Genomic DNA, 20,336 nt, shown 5'->3' with positions numbered 1-20,336 from the left:
CTCTCTCTCTCTCTCTCTCTCTCTTTCTCCTTTCTTTGAAATATTTTATCGAATGTAATGATGTTGTCCTCTCTTTTTCCACTTAGCATACCTCTCTCTCTCTCTCTCTCTCTCTCTCTCTCTCTCTCTCTCTCTGAATTTTATCGAATGTAATGATGTTCTCCTCTCTTTCCACTTAGCATACCTCTCTCTCTCTCTCTCTCTCTCTCTCTCTCTCTCTCTCTGGGGTGAATAAAATTATCGAATGTAATGATGTTCTCCTCTCTTTCCACTTAGCCTATCTCCTCTCTCTCTCTCTCTCTCTCTCTCTGAATATTCATCGAATACAATGATGTTCTCCTCTCTTTCCACTCAGCATCTCTCTCTCTCTCTCTCTCTCTCTCTCTCTCTCTCTCTCTCTCTCCTACACGTTCGTCTTGCCTGCCGTCGTCGGCATTCTTATTTTACCGTCAAATAACAATACCCTTGAAATGAAATGTGTTTTCAGTAGCTGAATTTTATTCTATGGATTCTTATTGTACCAGCGGAAGGATGACTTTATAGTGCGGGAATGTGTCAACGAAATGCATCAAAACGTTACTAGGTTTCGTGATACCCTTTTAAAAGAAAATGTGAACACAAGAATAAAAGAGAAAAAAAAAAACACGTACTCGATTATCAAATTTAAACATTCGAAACAATGCTGCTCTCCCATTTCCGCCAGTCCAAATTTGGGAAAATGAAAACAACATCTAAATTATTTTAAAATCTAATTTTCTGGGTTGATATTTGCGGCTAAATCTCGGCTTCAGGAACTTGCCTTCTTTAGTAACTGAAAAAAAGTAAATTCTCCTCATAATTGTTGTCCAGAATCTCAAATAAGATTAAAGCGAAGAAGTTTTCTTTAAAACAATAATGTTGTCAAGTAAAAGATCAAAGAGAATGAAACCTTTGCTTCTCCTTTCCCAAATTTCTTAAATAAAAGTGTTAACAAAGAAAGGGATAAAAGACTTCTCCTGATAAACAACGCACCTTCATTATATCATAATCATGCTGAAAGAAATTTAGTAAGAGTTCATTGTCATTGCAGGACGGGAAACCTCTCATTGTGGGAGGTGGGGGGGGGTGTTGTTTAAAATTCCTCTTCCCTGTTAATAAGGTCAAGACCTTAAGGATGTAGGATAAGAGTACCACCAAGCGAAGGATATCTCTGAAGACTTTGATCATAAATGTAGGCATTCGTATTAGTTTATAACATAATTCATACTTGACCGTTTAGTTTCTATCAATTGATTGGAAGGAAATAGAGTGGTTTGGTGTACAAAATACTCTCACTCACACACACATAAGCACACGCTAAAGTGGAAACAAGTATTTTGTGTGTGGATGTATGTATATATATAAATATATATATATCAATATCTATCTATATCTATCTATCTATATCTATATCTACGTATATACGTATATATCTTATATATACTATATATATATATAGTATATATATATATATATGCATACACACACAAAATACTTGTTTCACTTTAGCGTGTGCTTATGTGCTTGAGAGAGAGAGAGAGAGAGAGAGAGAGAGAGAGAGATACTAAGTGGAAAAAGAGAACATCATTGTATTCAATAAATATCCAGAGAGAGAGAGACAGAGAGACAGAGAGAGAGAGAGAGAGAGAGAGAGAGAGAGAGAGATGCTACGTGGAAAGTGCTAAGTGGAAAGAGAGAACATTGTTGCATTTGATAAATATTTAGCGAGAGAGACCTTACCTTACAAACCTTACAGTTCGTTCGGGTTGCCCCAGGTCCCTCAGTGTGAGGCGCCTCTAATGTCTACCAGAGAGTTGCTAGTACATCTTCCGGTATATTTTGCATCTTCCAATCTTGGATGGTCTGGGATGCAGTTTAGATATTTGTCGAGCTTATTCTTAAACACATCTACGCTCACTCCTGATATATTCCTCAGATGAGCTGGCAACGCATTGAATAGACGCTGCATTATCGATGCTGGTGCGTAGTGGATTAATGTCCTGTGTGCTTTCCTTATTTTTCCTGGTATAGTTTTGGGCACTATTAATCTACCTCTGCTTGCTCTTTCTGATATTTTTAGTTCCATGATATTTTCTGTTATTCCTTCTATCTGTTTCCATGCCTGAATTATCATGTAGCGTTCTCTTCTCCTTTTTCTAGACTATATAAATTTCTTAAGGATTGTAGTCTTTCCCAGTAGTCTAGGTCCTTAACTTCTTCTATTCTAGCTGTAAAGGACCTTTGTACACTCTCTATTTGTGCAATATACCTTTTGATAGGTGTGGGTACCATATCATATTGCAATATTCAAGTGGAAACTACGAACATATGTTTTATAAAGCATAATCATGGTTTCAGCTTTTCTTGTTTTGAAGTGCCGTAACAACATTCCCATTTTTTGCTTTACATTTTGCCAACAGGAATTGCTATTTGATCATTGCATAAACATGTTCTATTCATCTTCACACCAAGGTCTTAAACTGCTTCCTTATTTGTGATTGTCTCATTATTAGGTCCCCTATATGCATATAGCTTTCCTTCTCTGTCTCCATAATTTATTGATTCAAATTTATCAGAGTTAAATACCATCCTATTTTCCTCTGCCCAGAGAGAGAGAGAGAGGGAGGGAGAGAGAGAGAGAGGGAGAGAGAGAGAGAGAGAGAGAGTCCTTGAAACAAGTGAACCGTAATAATAAGCAGAAAACGGGCCCCTTCCGAAGTGATTTAATTTCCTAATTCCAAGTAACTTCGCAGTGAAGTCTCTCTCTCTCTCTCTCTCTCTCTCTCTCTCTCTCTCTCTCTCTCTCTCAATTATTTTGCGTCTTCCCTCGTATTTTTATTTTACTTTCCAATAATACCCTTGATATAAAAAGCATTTCTAATAGATGGATACATGCTGTTTGGATTCATTTGGTATCAACAGGGGTGATTGCATAGCATTTGAGTGTCTGAATGGAAAATTGTAACGAAAATATACACATTCATAAGACGTATAATTTAACCAAGCCCCCCAACGTAAATATATATATATATATATATATATATATATATATATATATATATATATATATATATATTATATAGTATATGTATATACGACACACACACACACATATATATATATATATACACATAATAAAGTGGTGGTTTGAATCAAACCAGTCTATGTATGTGTATATATATGAATATATATATATAATATATATATATATATATATATATATATAAAATTATATAAAACACACTGACCTTTTTATATATCTACTTATGCGTGTGAATAAATTCCAGTTTCCGTAAGTGGAATTTCCAGATGCCAACCAACTCGTGACATTTCTCTTTCTTGGAATCCTTCCCTAAGTCCTAATATCGAACTTCCCAACCTGGGTCCTCTCTGGAGAATAAACCAACCGCCCCCACCAACCTTCCCGAAAAAAAAAATGGACCACCGCCATTGCCAGGTGTTTTTGTCGTTCATTTTTCTTATTTATTTAAGGACGCGTTTTTCACGTGTACTTTACACAGACGAATTCATTGGTCCTCAGTGAATATGCTCAGATACTTAACTAAGTTTCGCCAAGAGTCTATTTTGGAAGCCTCGTTTGTATGGTTATGATACCAGCTGAAATATTCAAAATATTCAGGAAGGGGACCTTTTCGCAACCGTGTTTCATTAAGAATTATGAATGCATCAGCAGAGTTGAATTCATGATAAAGTTTCTGTATTTATCTAACAATCAATTTTTCTTTAAGAGAAAGACTGTATCATTCTTACGCGATGATTCCCACTATAAAGAAGGGAATCATTAGAAAAATAAAAGAAACCTCATCACAAATTAAACTCTGCTGGTGCTGCGATGATATTGAAAATAAGCGTTTGTATCACAACATCATAGAAACGAATCACAAGAGCGAGATATTACTTTTCCAACAGCTTTATAGCGGCGTCAACAAAAACTATATAACTTCCGGCTGAAGAAAAAAAATATACATGAACCCGTCTTGTACTGTGTCTTTTCATTGCCGTGCTGTATTTTTCCTACCAGCCACGTGGGAGGAGACGAAAAATGAAGGACATAATTCAGAAATGAAAAGTATTCCCAGGGTCCCGTGTCAGATTGCCAACATTCCAACTCGCTCAAACAACGCCCGTTCTGAAGTCAAATATACAGGAGGGCGAACAAAAATTCGGGTCATTTTCATTTTTGTTGAATCCTAATAACGGTTCCTTTTCTGAATACTTGGGAATTCTAATAATTATATTACGTATTACATATTGTAAAGAAACTCACTCCACTTGAAATGTCATATGTGAAAGAAAACCTCACTCCATTTATAATGTAATATATGGGAGAATTAATCACTTCATTTATAACTGAATATGTGAAAGTAAAACTCACCCCATAACGTATATTAAAATAAAAACTCGCTACATTTATAATGGAATATATGGAGGACAAACTCACTCCATTTATAACAGAATAACATTACAATGTCCACTGGACTACATGACATAAAACCACAAGACCACAGACTAACAAAAGACTACAGTCGCAAAACCAAACTAAAATAACAACGAAATATGAGAAATGTTAAAACAATAGAAAAAGAAATAATGCATCTAAAAGACGTGATAAACAGGCCATATCCAAAATCAGAAAACTGAAATATATAAAAAAAACGGCACCCTAAACCACTGGTGTTCATATAACCAAAATAAAAAACAAAAGCACAACATAAAGAAAAATAACATTCTATGTCCCACCCCTCGATCAAATATAAAATAGAATAAAACAAAATAAAATAAAAAGTTTCGAAAAGGAACATCAATGAAAGCGAAAGAGGCCTTTGCATCAGCTGCACAATCTAATATAAACATGTTTACTTTCACTCGTTCCACGGCCTCCTTCATGAACCCCCCCATCACCACCACCACCACCACAAATAACAAATATTCCTTTGGTTAGAAATGTGGATTTGTCCGTGAAGTTTTTTATTTTTAGTTTTTTGCAAAAGAAAACTATTGCGATGGCTTTGTCTGTCCGTCCGCACTTTTTCTGTCCGCCCTCAGATCTTAAAAACTACTGAGGCTAAAGGGCTACAAATTGTGAGGCTAGAGGGCTGCAAATTGTGATGTCGATCATCCACCCTCAAATCATCAAACACAACAAGTTGCAGACCTTTAGCCTCAGTAGTCTGTATTTTTATATAAGATTAAATTTAGCCATGATCGTGCATCTGGCAATGCTATAGGACAGGCCATCACTGTTCCATGGCTAAAAGTATTATACGCTGTAAAGAAAACGATTGCACAGAAGAAACTTCGGTGCATTTTTTACTTGATTATTTTCGAACTGACATCTGTTTCCCTAAGGCTTACGAAAAAAATTGCTACCAGGCCCCGTATTGTATTCATAATTTACAATCTCATGACGAGACGAAATCAATGAAAAGACAGCTCTAAAACTCGTTTGCTTGCGCATGGAAAGAACGCATGCATGCACTGACAAAAGCATACGTCGATATAACAAATACGTTAAATATCAGTCTGAGCAGTTGACTCTATACAAAGAAAGAGAGAGAGTTTTGATTCAAACTCGAGTGTGTTCTGACCTAACCAGCTCTTACTTTGAAAGCTTTGCTTACCACGTATATATCGTTATGTCTGCAACTTTCCCTCACCCACAAAGTGAAGCTAAATTACCTTAGGATATTAGGTAATTAGAAATTATGCCTAGAGCACATTATGTGAGACCTCATTACGCATGTTCTCAAAAATTCCAAGAATCATTTGCAGCGTATAGAAGAATATTAATGAGAACCGAAGTCATTTGAGAGAGAGAGAGAGAGAGAGAGAGAGAGAGAGAGAGAGAGAGAGAGAGAGAGAGAGAGAGAGAGATGAGATTTTAGTCAGTTATGTATTATAGATTCATAACGTAAGATACCAAACATTCCTCCTAGTTTCACAAGCACATCTCCACTTAGGAAGAAATATATTCACGTATAAAATAACCTGATAAACTCTATAACATGATACTTTATCATATTTAGTATAAAACCTCGTAACCAATATTATTCAAAATAACAAGACTTTTGTTACATATTTTATTCAATGTAATAACTATTTTCATCACTTCGTATAACGCAACAAAAGACAGTCTTATATTAACGTATAAGAAAACCACTTCCAAACAGAAGCAAGATACAAAAATGAAAAATATATATTTCAGCATGGAAATTTCCACAGGTTAAAACGATAACCCCCACCACCAAATCACCCCCCGACTCAAAAAAAAAGAAAAAAACAAACTGACAGGATTCGACCCTTATCCAGATAGCTTTAATGACCTTCCATTTCCTTGAAATTTTTTCTGTGGTCTTAGGATACGATTTCACCCCATCCCTCCCCGTTTCTCCGCTACCCAGCCACCTCCTCCCCCAACCCCCACAAATCCCTAGCCCAACTCCCACCAATTCCTTATCCCAACCCCACCAGTTTCTTGCCCCATTCCCACCAATTCCTTGCCTCAACTCGACCAATTTCTTGCCCCACTCCCACCAATTTCTTGTCCCAACTCGACAAATTTCTTGCCTCAACTCGACCAATTTCTTGTCCCAACTCGACCAATTTCTTGCCCCAACTCGACCAATTTCTTGCCTCAACTCGACCAATTTCTTGCCCCAACTCGACCAATTTCTTGTCCCAACTCGACCAATTTCCTACCCCATTCCCACCAATTTCTTGTCCCAACTCGACCAATTTCTTGCCCCAATCCCACCAATTTCTTGTCCCAACTCGACCAATTTCTTGCCCCAATCCCACCAATTTCTTGCCCCAACTCGACCAATTTCTTGCCCCATTCCCACCAATTTCTTGCCCCAACTCGACCAATTTCTTGCCCCATTCCCACCAATTTCTTGTCCCAACTCGACCAATTTCTTGCCCCAATCCCACCAATTTCTTGCCCCAACTCGACCAGTTTCTTGCCCCAATCCCACCAATTTCTTGCCCCAATCCCACCAATTTCTTGCCCCAACTCGACCAATTTCTTGCCCCAACTCGACCAATTTCTTGCCTCAACTCGACCAATTTCTTGCCCCAACTCGACCAATTTCTTGCCCCAACTCGACCAATTTCTTGCCCCAACTCGACCAATTTCTTGCCTCAACTCGACCAATTTCTTGCCTCAACTCGAACCAATTTCTTTGCCCCAACTCGACCAATTTCTTGCCTCAACTCGACCAATTTCTTGCCTCAACTCGACCAATTTCTTGCCCCAACTCGACCAATTTCTTGCCCCAACTCGACCAATTTCTTGCCTCAACTCGACCAATTTCTTGCCCCAACTCGACCAACTCGTAGTAGCCATCTTGCTTGGTGAGACGTACCCGCGTGAAGTCACAATAATCAACAGATATCACAAGTTTAACATACGACTAGAATTTGAGAAATATCTAGAAGTGTTCGTGAACTATCGGTGATAAGATTAGTGTGAAAATAGTAGGATAAAGCGTCTTCTAAGTTAGTTTATCAAGTGTAATACTATAAATCAGAACAAGATGGCAGTAAGTTCCAACTGCGGGAAAAGGTGGCGTAATTTGGCGTGTCTAGCAGATTCGCAAGTAACGATGAGGTAGCAGGAAGGGAACTGGCATTTCTCATCTATGAAATCAGCAACAGTCCTAACCAAAAAGATACAAAAGCATTCATAGATATATTAGAAGGATATAATCCTTCAAACTGGAACAAATCTAATGAAAACATCTTGAAAATAATTGAAGAAGTTCCAAATAAAATCCAAGTGGTCAAGAGACTCATAAAGAAAATATACATAAACCAACATATTCCGACAAAGAAAATGAATAAGGTGAATCTTGTGAATATACTAATTGATGCATTAGGAAAAAGAATGCCAAAAGCATGCAAACTGTGTAAGGTTTGGTATAGCATAGTCAATCCACAAACCTAATCAGAAAATGTGCTGCATGCAACATTCCGACCCATCCACAGTGTGCTGAGGTAATACAAGTTTGAGAAAAGATACAAGATTTTTTGTTCAACATGTCTATCATGGATAGACAATGTTATTAAATCAAGATTGAATGTACAAATAGTTGAGGATGAAGAAGAAGAAAGGAGGAAGAAGAAGAAGAAGAGAAGAAGATGTAAAACGGAAGAGAAGTAAACAAAAATGAAATGACAGAAAAAAATGAAAAAAAATAAGGAAAACAAAGAACAAGATAAAAAGTATGATGCAGAGATACTCATTGATACTACATATGAGGCAATAAAGCAGCATACCTACGAAGAAATAAATTACGATATGACAACAGAAAAGCAAATCCCGAAGAGGCTCTACCCAGATCTATACAATGACGGGAAAGAGGAAAAAATAGACAAGAAAGACAAAATCTGCAACCTTTTGAAAAGAGGGAATTGCAGATTTGGAGAAAGATGTTACTAACAAACATCCTAAGATATGTCAAAACTATGAAATAATTGGTTAAATGTGCATACCTTAGATGGCTATGGGGATGATGCAGAGATCTGCAATCCAAAAAATATGTAAAAACCTAAAGAAGGAAAAGGATGTAAGTTCGACAAAAAATGCAAATATATGCACCCTGTAGCCATGAATCATAATCAAATAAATAACCAACCAAGTAATAAAATCCAAAATAAGAAAGAAACAATTAAAGAGAGAAATCAAGAATATCAGGTAAAAGAGAAAAGCAAACCACCAATGAGATATGCAGAGGTGTCAGCAAAGAATTTCAAAGCATCAGCTCCGAAATTCTACTCAAGAGATAATAACTGTATTTATTATGCAAGAGGATATTGCAGAAACGGAGAAAATTGCAGATTCAGACACCAAAAATGAATAAATTATGATGAAGGAAAGGATCAAATATTAAATGGAAAAAAAAGTTGGGATTTTTTTAAATGTCAGAATTTCTGGAAATGAAAAAAAAAAAAGGAAAAAACAACTACCAGAACAGGAAAAAAGAGACATGGGAAAATCCTTATTACTATCAGTATTACAATTAAGGAGAAAAACACGCAAACCATCATAGTGATGAATGCGCAGGGTTTAGTTACGAGTAACTCAAAAAGAAAATAGAGTACTTAGAAGAAACTAACCCCAAAATGAAAAGAAAATAGATATAATGAATATAAGTGAAACCTGGTATTCCAAGAGGACTGGGAATGATGATCAAATAAAAGGGTTCCAAACTTATAGATCAGATAGAAAAAATAGGAATCAAGGGGGAACCGCAATTATATGGGAAAGACAAAAAAAACAAGGAAAAATATATGAGAAATATAGTAACTCAGAATGTGAACTAATAGCGGTAGAATTTGAATCTGAAAAATTGATGAACATAGTAATATATGACCTCCTAATCTAAAGAGTTTGACTTATAATTGAAAAATGTGGATGATATATGTAGAAATCACAAGGACTGGACTATTCCCTCCATCTGGAGACTTCAACTTTCCTTTCGTAGAATGGAAAGAACGAATAGGAGATTGTGTACTTATACATATAAAAAAGAGAGTAATAGTAGTGCAGAAGATAAGAGGCAATTTGAAAAGCTATTAGATATGCTACTAGAATACAACATTCAACAAATAAATCACCTGCCAACAAGAAAGGAAAATACTTTAGACCTAGTATTTGTGAACGAGATGAATTATGTTAAAGAAATAATAGTTTATAATGCGAGTATTTTTCAGACCATAATGTCATAGAATTAAAACAGTTTCATCCAAAGCAAGTGAAAAAATAGAGATAAGCAAGAAATGAAAAAGTGGGAAGGATATGGAAAATACAACTTCTACAGCTAAAAATATAAAATGGTCAGAAATTAATGAAGAATTAAACAAAGATTGGGATAACATTTTTCGTAAGTGATGACATAAGGGTAAATACGGAGATATTATATAAAATATTGGAGATAATAGTGGAAAAATATATACCGAAGAAGAAAAGTAAACATCATTCATGCATACCCAAGAGACAGAAGAATCTTGTTCCAGAAATCAGAAAGTGGAAAAAAGGTCTTGCAAAAGAAAAAAAATGCATGGAAAGTTATAGAACTAAAAAGTAAGATAGAAAATGCAGAAAAAAGATTATACAATCAAAAGAAAATGAAAAACGGGAATTTGGAAGAAAAAAAACCCTATTAAATATCAAGCAAAACCCCAAACTTTATATTACACATATGCGAAGAAATGAATAAAAGAAGAATAGAAATAGGCCCTCTGAGAATTGAAGGGGAGATTAACGAATGAAAAAAAGGAAATTTGCAACATACTGGCAGAACGATAATAAGAAGAATTCATTCACCCCTAGAATAGATATGAAGATAATGATATAGAAGTAAGGGATGAAAATAGTGAATATTTAGCTGACATAGATATTAATGAAGCTGATATTGTGCAGGCTATTAATGAAATTAAAAATGGAGCTGCTGCAGGGCCTGATGGAATTCCCTGCTATTTTGTTAAAGAAAGTAGTTCATTCTATCGCAAAGCCACTTGCAATATTATTAAGACAAAGTGTAGATACAGGCAAGATATTGATGTGAGCACAAATTAGCGTATATTACCCCTACTTTCAAAGTGGATCAAGACTAGAGGCAAGTAATATAGGCCTGTGAGTCTAACATCACATATAATGAAAGTGTATGAAAGGGTAATGAAGAAAATATTATGAAACATTTAATAAAAAATAATTTGTTTAATAAAGGACAACATGGTTTCGTACCCGGAAAAAGTACACAAACCCAACTGTTAGTCCACCGTGGGAACATATTCAAAAATATGAAAAGCGGAAATGAAACAAAACAGATGTGGTTTATTTAGACTTTGCAAAAGCTTTTGATAAAGTAGACCATAATATATTAGCGAAGAAAATTAGAAAACACAATATCGTGGATAAAGTAGGAAGATGGTTTAAAAGAATTTTTACACAACAGAAAACAGATAGTTATTGCAAACGACGACGGAAATCGGATGAAGCCAAGGTAATATCCGGTGTGCCGCAAGGTACGGTGTTAGCTGCAATACTGTTTTGTTATTATGATTGAAGACATAGACAATAATGTTAAGGATTCGGTAGTGAGTAGTTTCGCAGATGACACAAGAATAAGTAGAGAAATTACTTGTGAAGAAGATAGGAACGCTCTACAAAGAGACCTTAACAAAGTATATGATTGGGCAGAGGTAAATAGGATGGTATTTAACTCTGATAAATTTGAATCAATAAATTATGGAGACAGAGAAAGAAAGCTATATGCATATAAGGGACCTAATAATGAGACCATCACAAATAAGGAAGCAGTAAAGACCTTGGTGTGATGATGAATAGGAACATATTATGCAATGATCAAATAGCAACTCTGTTGGCAAAATGTAAAGCAAAAATGGGAATGTTGTTACGGCACTTCAAAACAAGAAAAGCTGAACACATGATTATGCTTTATAAAACATATGTTCGTAGTCCACTTGAATATTGCAATATGATATGGTACCCACACTATCAAAAGGATATTGCACAAATAGAGAGTGTACAAAGGTCCTTTACAGCTAGAATAGAAGAAGTTAAGGACCTAGACTACTGGGAAAGACTACAATTCTTAAATTATATAGTCTGGAAAGGAGAAGAAGAACTACATGATAATTCAGGCATGGAAAAACAGGATAGAAGGAATAGCAGAAAATATCATGGAACTAAAAATATCAGAAAGAGCAAGCAGAGTAGATTAATAGTGCCCAAAAATATACCAGGAAAAATAAGGAAAGCCACACAGGACATTAATCCACTACGCACCAGCATCGATAATGCAGCGTCTATTCAATGCGTTGCCAGCTCATCTGAGGAATATACAGGAGTGAGCGTAGATGTGTTTAAGAATAAGCTCGACAAATATCTAAACTGCATCCCAGACCATCCAAGATTGGAAGATGCAAAATATACCGGAAGATGTACTAGCAACTCTCTGGTAGAAACATTAGAGGTGTGCCTCACACTGAGGGACCTGGGCAACCCGAACAAGATGTAAGGTCTGTAAGGTGTCTGTAAGGTCCAACTCGACCAATTTCTTGCCCCAACTCGACCAATTTCTTGCCTCAACTCGACCAATTTCTTGCCCCAACTCGACCAATTTCTTGCCCCAACTCGACCAATTTCTTGCCTCAACTCGACCAATTTCTTGCCTCAACTCGACCAATTTCTTGCCTCAACTCGACCAATTCCTTGCCCCAACTCGACCAATTTCTTGTCCCAACTCGACCAATTTCTTGTCCCAACTCGACCAATTTCTTGTCCCAACTCGACCAATTTCTTGCCCCAACTCGACCGATTTCTTGCCCCAACTCGACCAATTTCTTGTCCCAGCCACAAAGAGCCAAATCTCCACTAAAAGGAGACCAGTATGAATGAGCAATCCATCCTACTGGATTGTCTCACGAGAAACGGAGGCTCTAATAAGACAGGCAGACTGACAAGCAAAGCGAGAGAGAGAGAGAGAGAGAGAGAGAGAGAGAGAGAGAGAGAGAGAGAGAGTGAACCTGGAGAGGAGAGATGAGAGAACCTCCGTGGAACGAAACTGAAGCGTGATATCTATTAGTCATCTAATCTCATTAATCAACCATAATGATGCAGCGCCGAGATCGTCGACAGGAGGAGGAAATTATCCCTCTTTGCAATCTGACTTAATCGCTTAATCGGCAAACTTTCGAATGGAGGGCTATAATGAAGTACTGCTCATCTTTCCGTTTTTTCCGAAATGTTTCCTTGAAATATTCAATTTAAATAAGATACTTAATTTTATCTTTTGTTCTAGTTGTCATTTGTTTTACCGAATGGATATGATTTTATTTATTCATTTTTTTTTTTAGCGATTAGAAACGATTCTGTTTTGCTCTAGATTAGAAATAATTCTGTATTTTGTTTCGGCTATCAGAAATTATTTTATTTGTCTTTTGTTTTACCGCTCAGCTATGATTTTATTTGCCTTTTGTTTTACCGCTCAGCTATGATTTTATTTACCTTTTGTTTTACCGATCAGCTATGATTTTATTTGCTTTTTGTTTTCCCGATCAGCTATGATTTTATTTGCCTTTTGTTTTACCGATCAACTATGATTTTATTTGCCTTTTGTTTTACCGATCAGCTATGATTTTATTTGTCTTTGTTTTAGCAAATGAAAATGATTCTATTTGTCTTCTCTTCTAGATATTGGAAATTATCATTCGGACTTTCGTTCTAGCGATTAGAAGTGATTCTATTTGTCATTTGTTCAAGCGATTCGAAATGATCAAACGCAAAATAAAATGATACTTATCAGAAGTCACAAATATGCGAAAAATATGCATCTAAAAATGATGAAGTAATTAAACCATATCAGATGAAAAAATGATACTTATCAGAATGATTTTATTTGCCTTTTGTTTTACCGATCAACTATGATTTTATTTGCCTTTTGTTTTACCGATCAGCTATGATTTTATTTGTCTTTTGTTTTAGCAAATGAAAATGATTCTATTTGTTTTCTCTTCTAGAGATTGGAAATTATCATTCGGACTTTCGTTCTAGCGATTAGAAGTGATTCTATTTGTCATTTGTTCAAGCGATTCGAAATGATCAAACACAAAATAAAATTATACTTATCAGAAGTCACAAATATACGAAAAATATGCATCTAAAAATGAAGAAGTTATTAAACCATATCAGATAAAAAAATGATACTTATCAGAATTCACAAATATACGAAAAATATGTATCTAAAAAAATGATAAAGTTATTAAATCATATCAGATAAAAAAATGATACGCATCAGAATTGACAATTATACGAAAAATATGCATCTAAAATTGATAAGTCATTAATTCATATCAGATAAAAAAAAATTATACTTATCAGAATTCACAAATATACGAAAAACGTGCATCTAAAAATGAATGGACGTTGTTATTGAACTCATATCCAGATGGAAAATAAAAATTTACGCACACAAAAAATATAAAATAGGAAAAAAAGTAGACGAAAACAAAAGGCCGAAGGCCAACGTGTTGTTTTGTGTAAATAAGAAATTAACTACATCAATCATTCCAATATCGTCTCGGGTGGTTGCCCCGAGACCAAAGTTCCCAACCAGGCCTCGCACTCACTCTAACACTGGATTAAGTTATAACAACCAACCGTCCAACCATACCGATATACGAGTGTGATCAAGATTTTCTTAGCAAAAGAGAGAAGGAAACATTTGATTCTTCAACTTACCCAAAAAGAAAGCGGACGATATAACAGATTTACAGCCGTGACATCAAGGGTTCCTGGGTAGAGGAGAAAGGTGTCATTTGATTTATATATATATATATATATATATATATATATTTATATATATATATATATATATTATATTATATATATATATATATATATATATATATATATATATATATATATATAGATTTTAAGGCATGCATGACAAGCACTGGGGCAACTAAGGCCATTCAGTGATGAAACGGAAATTGACAGTGAAAAGTTTTGAAAGGTATAACAGGAGGAAAACTTCACATTGCACTATGAATCAATTGCTAGGAGAGGGTGGACGGTAAGACGGAAGAAAGAGAATAAGAACAGAGGTACTGTAAAAAATGAAAAGGGTTGCAGATAGGGGCCGAAGGGACGCTGCAAAGAACCTTAAGTAATGTCTTTATTGCACCTCATGAGGTGCACTGACGGCATTACCCCCCTACGGGGGATATCATTTGATAAAAGGAAAGATAACAGTTTTCAGACACCAGAGACCTTAGAACAATTCCCACTCTTGGTTTGAAATGACATACTTAAAATTAAATACAATAAGTCTGACTTTAATAACATTAAATATCATTAAATCCTATCATAAGATCAAACCCCATTACAGGTTAGAAATAACAATTTAAAATTGAATATGATAAAGATGACTTTAAAATTAAATATAATAAAAAAAACTAGAAAAATGCAGAGCAAAACCATAAGTATTAATTGAAAATTCAAACACTCCTAACAATGACAGGTCAACAACTGCTAAAACTAAATAAGACATAAATCAAGTGGGTTCCAGACAAAACTACATAATACTCGTTATACGATAAATGAAAATGTTAAACGTTAACCCATCTTTCTGATTCACGACTGACAACAGCACGGTTCGAATCCCGCCGTCGACGAAGCACGTATCAATTATAATTCCGTCTTGGGCGTAACTTATTCTCGATAATTAGTAAATAGGATAATAAACGATACTTGTGGCTTTAAAAAGGTAAAAGTTCCATCTCCCCCAGAAGTTCTACAAATTCCACTGTTCATTTGGTTTTTAAATTCTCTCTTGTACTTAGAAAGAGGGTGGAGGTGCAAATAATATAAATTACAGAAAGAAAATAGGAAGGAAACACGAGACAACGAATCGGGAAAAACATTTCCACACCTTATTAAAGGAATTAGAACTGGAATTTAGAATTTAAGCCAAAGGCCCAGCGCTGTGACCTATGAGGTCGTGCAACGCTGAAATGGATATCAACAGTAAGAAAGTTTGAAAGGTGTAACAGGAAGAATACCTCGCTGCTGCCTTTTGAGGCAATTGTTAGAGAGGGTGGAAAATCAGATGGAAGAAACAGAATATGAACGGAGTTTCAGTAAAAAGGAATGAAAGAAGTTGCAGACAGACTACTTCATATACTTCATTTAAGGACAGATAAAACGGCTTCATCAAGACTTGTAGATAACAAAGAATCGCGAATAATAATAAAAAAAAAGAAGACAGAAAAGCGAAAGAACGAACGATGCCTTCCACAGTGAACACCAAATTAGGCTCCCGGTGAGACCGACCGTTAACGGAAGCAATAAAACGATAATAATTCCCAATTTTTGTGGCTCGGGGCACTTCCAGAGGAAGTAATGCGGGTACAGCGAGGGCCCGGGTATCCGGGAACGCAATAAATACTAATCAGGAGGAGAATAAATATCCGGAGGGGAATCTTTCCCGAAGCCAGCAGCCAGGGGCACGTAGCTATAGATTCGGACGAAGTCATCGTGAGCGATAAAGACAGAAGGGCTGAGAAACTGATGTCGTGCAGAACAAGAATAATAAATCAGGAAACGGGACAAAATGAAGATTTAGTCAGGCCACGGAAAGGGTAGTGACGACGGGACAAAGGAGAATAAATTAACTAAGGGCAGCATTACGCTTCTTGAAAGTGGCCACGATCCCCATAACATTATTGACACTGGAGACAAATCCAGTTATGTATGGGTACATATTATATGTAAAAATAAGTATATACAAAGACCTTCCGGGAATCTGTTCTATTTCCCTTTTCAATCTCTCTGAAAAGGGGAATCGAACAGTGTCATGAAAGCTCTCTGTATAGATTAGTTTTTAAATATATTCGTACCCATACATAACTGTGGATTTGTTTCTCCATTGTAAGAATCGTACTACTAAGAGCACCTTTTTTAATTATTAGCTTTTGTGTGCCAATAGCTCCACCCCAAACTGCAATGCCCTGCATAAGTACCTGTATAGACATATGCTGTTAGGAAATGATGTAGGGTTAAAAAACGCAAAAATGCAAAACCTTCATCGATGAATTGTTACTGCTATCTAGTTTTCCGCTAATACCTTTATTGATGAGATGGTGGTACCAGAGAGGCCAGGAATATTTTAATAAAGCGAAGCATTATTATTATTATTATTATTATTATTATTATTATTATTATTATTATTATTATTATTATACATTTGTGTATGCTGGAAGTAAACCCTCTTTTAAACATGTTTTATCAAAGATAATTACTGCATCAGTTGCATACACTGTATAGAGGTTCTTCTCTATTTTTCTAATTCTGGTTTTCTCATTGTTGCTTTAACTGGTGAGCAACGCACCGAAGGTAATCATAAACGTCAGTTTTATCATAGCGTCTGGGGTGTTAGTTAAACTTTCAGCGTTAACCTGTTAAGTAAAAGTGGTCAATTTTTAATTCATGAGATTCCTTGGTATAGGGTGGCGACGTTTCGTCTGGGACACTAGACATCCTCTAAGGCGGAGGTAGGTGATAGAATAAGGCTGTTTATGTAATGCAGCTGGAGCAGCAATTATCTTTAATAAAACTATTATTATTATTATTATTATTATTATTATTATTATTAAGCATATACTCCCGTTTGCAACAACCCAAAGGGCTGGGAGTTCAACAAGAAACTGCCAAAAAACAGAAAGCCCTTATTTGTAAATAACAATCAAGCAAAAAAAAAAAACATTTGAAGTATCAAAATCACTGAAAATATGATATTAAAAATATGCCCACACCACTATACACAGACACACACACATACACACACACACACACACACACACATATATATATATATATGTGAACATGTGTGTGAGAGATAGAGAAAGATAAAATGAGGAAGAAAGTGAGAGACAAAGAGGAAATGCTACTTATTCAGCACAAGAAAAAGATACATTCTTTTCCTGTCTTCCATCTCATTTCCCTTTTGTCATTCTTTTATCTACTTTCATCTGATTTCATTTGCCTTAATCTTCAAATTACCCCGAATCTAAACCCTTCCTCATTATATTTTCAGTACTAATGACCATATTTAGAGTTTTCATATTTCTCTTATCTATTTCGTTCCCTTATTTCTGCTTCATTCTGTTTTTCACTCTACTTATCGCTTATTAACGTTTGTTTGTTTGTTTGTTTGTAAGGAGTTTTTACGTCGGATGGAACCAGTGGTTATTCAGCAACGGGACCAACGGCTTTACGTGACTTCCGAACCTCGTCGGGAGTGAACTTCTATCACCAGAAATACACATATCTAATCCCTCAGTGGAATGCCCGAGAATCGAACTCACGGCCACCGAGGTGGTACGCCAACACCATACCGACCACGCCACTAGAAGCTTGCTTTTTAACATGTATTTATCCAGTTCTGCCTCACTGCTTCATCTCTCCTTTAACTCTTAGTCAAATCTACTGTATACTCTATTTATTAATATATCGGTTTTGCTAATAACTGATCTCTTTTTGTACTTTCCATTACCTTCTGTTACTTCTTTCGACGCACACCATATTCTTTGGGTTTCATATTCTGATTAATAATAATAATATAATAATAATAATAATAATAATAATAATAATAATAATAATATTATCATATTCTGATTAATAATAATAATAATAATAATAATAATAATAATAATAATAATAATAATAATAATAATAATTTGTTCTCCCCATTTGCATACCAAATGTCTCCCATATACACATCTTATATTTTTTGCTTGGATATATTTTTTTTAAGCTTGGATCCAATTTCTCCCGAACCTCTTTTTCTTGTGTGTCCCCATCCGCGACCCCATTTCAACCCTCAACCCTTTCATTTCGGCAAAAAAAAAAAAAAAAAAAAATAAAAAAAAAAAAAAAAAAAACACCTTCCGTCAGTTGTCCCGAGTTCCAGATTCAATTAACAGCATTCCCCTTTTATTCGCGTTGTTTAAGCTGTTTTTTTTTTTTTTTTTTTTTTTGTCTACCAGTTGTACCTGTACAAAGGTATGGTTCTTGTAGCGTTCGCACTCTATGGAAAGTTTCCCTCATCAAAAGAAACTCTAAAAAATAAAATAAAAACCTATGTTAGAAAAACATTTCCCTTAAATGGTTCACTTCTGTCTAGAACGTTTCTTAAGGGCTAAACAGACGATCAATATTACTGACAGTATTTCCTGTACTGTCATTATTACTGTCGGTGTGTCCATCATACTGACTTAGTGTCAGTACCTGAAAATGGTGGTCCTTGAAATCCAGTTTCAGGTATCAGTATGTGGGTGGGGTTAAATTAATGACGGTTTGTTCACTGGACTGTCAGTATTGTCAGTATTATCAGAAATTGGAAGAGGTACAATGTCTGACTAGCGAGGGAAACTACTCCTTCGGGAATTTATTTCAGCTTTCCAAGCTTTCCAGAGTTATGGGATGTTCGAAGCGAAAATTATATGAAGAAGAATAAGAAAATGGCTGCATATGAGAAGTTATTCGGTGTATATAAATCAATCAAAGCTGACGCAACTGTAGAGGATGTAAAAAAGAAGATAAATACATTAAGAAGCAACTTTCGTAAGGAGTTGAAAAAAATCAACGACTCTAAAACGAGTGGTGCTAGCACCGATGACATAATATCAACCGTCCTCATGGGATTTTAGGAGCTTTTATTCTTGAAAAATTTGGAGAAGCCTGTGCAGACAAGAAATTCAACTGAAACAACAGTAGAGGCAATTGTATTTTATTGTTTAAACTATTACATTTTACTCCATAACAATGAATTGGCTATATTTGGAATAACTATAAGTTAACTAAAGCATTTTTATAATTTTATGATATTAATATAAATATATGTATATATGTATATTTGCATATATGTACATATATACATGTACTAAGTTAACTCAAGCATTTTGGTAATTTCATGATATTAATATAAATATATGTATACATTATACATATGTACATATGTACATGTGTACATATATATATATATATATATATATATATATATATATATATATATATATATATATATATATGTGTATGTATATAGATATATATAGATATATATACACACACACACACACACACACACACACACACATATATATATATATATATATATATATATATATATATATATATATATATATATATGCGTAGTATACGATATATCCATGCGTCGTTTGTCGCTTACCAATCCATTCTTTGCCCACTTTCTATATATATATATATATATATATATATATATATATATATATATATATATATATATGTATATATATATATATATATATATATATATATATATATAATGTATATATATATATATATATATATATATATATATATATATATATATATATATATATATATATGCGTAAAAGTATTACGCTTACCAATCCATTCTTTGACCCACTTTCTACATTTGCGTCTTTTCTTTAGCCAAAGAGCCATAATAATTGCAATGGATGCTTTTCTCTCGTTTCTCATGTCACTTGAAAGCCAAAAGGGCACAACCATTCGACGCTGGTACACTGAATTACTGACAGCTCTATCAGTATTCAATAATGGTCGTGTGTTCGGTGAACTGACAGTAGTTCACACCAATAGAATATTGTCAGTATTTTTACTGACAGTGATAATGATCGTCTGTAACCCCCTTTACATTACAGCCACGTTTCATGACTGCAGAACATTTTCTCCCCAAACACTTCCT

General features: G+C 34.9%; 1 long non-coding RNA gene across 1 annotated transcript in view; it reads right to left on the bottom strand.

The window, feature by feature from the left end:
- LOC135197952 (uncharacterized) overlaps nucleotides 1-20,336 on the bottom strand; it is a 367,912-nt gene that overhangs the window by 256,488 nt on the left and 91,088 nt on the right. Inside the window, exon 2 of the long non-coding RNA XR_010310700.1 lies at nucleotides 14,306-14,358. This is a non-coding gene — a long non-coding RNA (uncharacterized LOC135197952). The remainder of the gene's footprint in view (nucleotides 1-14,305; nucleotides 14,359-20,336) is intronic.

The sequence above is a fragment of the Macrobrachium nipponense genome, chromosome 21 (assembly GCF_015104395.2).
Source record: "Macrobrachium nipponense isolate FS-2020 chromosome 21, ASM1510439v2, whole genome shotgun sequence".
Classification (NCBI taxonomy): Eukaryota; Metazoa; Arthropoda; class Malacostraca; order Decapoda; family Palaemonidae; genus Macrobrachium; species Macrobrachium nipponense.
This window is presented reverse-complemented; position numbering and strand designations above follow the sequence as displayed.